This window comes from Bos mutus, chromosome 7, assembly GCF_027580195.1.
Source record: "Bos mutus isolate GX-2022 chromosome 7, NWIPB_WYAK_1.1, whole genome shotgun sequence".
NCBI lineage: Eukaryota > Metazoa > Chordata > Mammalia > Artiodactyla > Bovidae > Bos > Bos mutus.
The window spans coordinates 44,624,499-44,626,072 of NC_091623.1; the positions used below are offsets into that span (position 1 = coordinate 44,624,499).

General features: G+C 41.9%; 1 non-coding gene across 1 annotated transcript; it reads right to left on the minus strand.

Annotated features, from left to right (window-relative positions):
* Positions 1 to 1,138: 1,138 nt before the first annotated feature.
* LOC138988707 (U6atac minor spliceosomal RNA) lies at positions 1,139 to 1,264 on the minus strand. The gene has a single exon (XR_011464972.1). It is a non-coding gene; the product is annotated as a U6atac minor spliceosomal RNA (small nuclear RNA).
* Between the last annotated feature and the right edge of the window lie 310 nt (positions 1,265 to 1,574).

Consider the following 1,574-nt stretch of genomic DNA (forward strand, 5'->3'; position numbering starts at 1 on the left):
GAGAGTGAAAAAGTTGGCTTAAAGCTTAACATTCAGAAAACTAAGATCATGGCATCTGGTCCCATCACTTCATGGGAAATAGATGGGGAAACAGTGGAAACAGTGTCAGACTTTATTTTTTGGGGCTCCAAAATCACTGCAGATGGTGATTGCAGCCATGAAATTAAAAGACACTTACTCCTTGGAAGGAAAGTTATGACCAACCTAGATAGCATATTCAAAAGCAGAGACATTACTTTGCCAACAAAGGTCCGTCTAATCAAGGCTATGGTTTTTCCAGTGGTCATGTATGGATGTGAGAGTTGGACTGTGAAGAAGGCTGAGCACCGAAGAATTGATGCTTTTGAACTGTGGTGTTGGAGAAGACTCTTGAGAGTCCCTTGGACTGCAAGGAGATCCAACCAGTCCATTCTGAAGGAGATCAGCCCTGGGATTTCTTTGGAAGGAAAGATGCTAAAGCTGAAACTCCAGTACTTTGGCCACCTCATGCGAAGAGTTGACTCATTGGAAAAGACTCTGATGCTGGGAGGGATTGGGGGCAGGAGGAGAAGGGGACGACAGAGGATGAGATGGCTGGATGGCATCACTGACTCGATGGACATGAGTCTGAGTGAACTCCGGGAGATGGTGATGGACAGGGAGGCCTGGCGTGCTGTGATCCATAGGGTCGTAAAGAGTCGGACACGACTGAGTGACTGAACTGAACTGAACTGAATTGAATAATAAGTGATGCTGAGCATTTTTTTCATGTGCTTATTAGCCATCTGTATGTCTTCTTTGGAGAAAAGTCTGTTTAGATCTTCTACCCACTTTGATTGGGTTGTTTGTTTTTCTGATATTGAACTGCATGAGCTGCTTATATATTTTGGAAATTAATCCTTTGTCAGTTGTTTCATTTGCAATTATTTTCTCCCTTTCTGGGGGCTGTCTTTTCATCTTGTTTATGGTTTCCTTTGCTGTGCAAAAACTTTTAAGTTTGCTGTTAAGTCTCGTCAGTTGTGTCCGACTCTGTGTGACCCCATAGACGGCAGCCCACCAGGCTCCTCCGTCCATGGGATTTTCCAGGCAAAAGTACTGGAGTAGGTTGCCATTTCCTTCTCTTTTGCTGTGCAAAAACTTTTAAGTTTAATTAGGTCCAATAAAAAAGTGGTTAGATGCCATGAAGTAGGAGGCAATGCCTTAACGATATGGATGTTGTCAGGCCCAAGGGTCTCTTCCATCCTTGTTAAAGGGAGTGCTAACCTTCTCTCCTTTCATACAACACCATATTCTATGTCTCAAGTGGGTGGTCATGACACAGATGTTTGCCTCATAATTCTGTTAAATTGTACATTTTTTTAAAGGAACATTACAAGTATAATATTATAATCCCCCCAATTTAATGCATTAAAATCAGATGACTCTAATTCAGGCAGTCAAAATGGTGGAAAGCTCCCGAATTCATTCTTTGAAGGATCCAGCACTTGAATACTAAAACAAGTTAAAGATAGGAAAAAAAAAGGCAACTGTAGATGAGCCTTAGTTTAGGGCTTCCAAACAGAATATTCAATTCAGTTCAGTTCAGTCACTCAGTC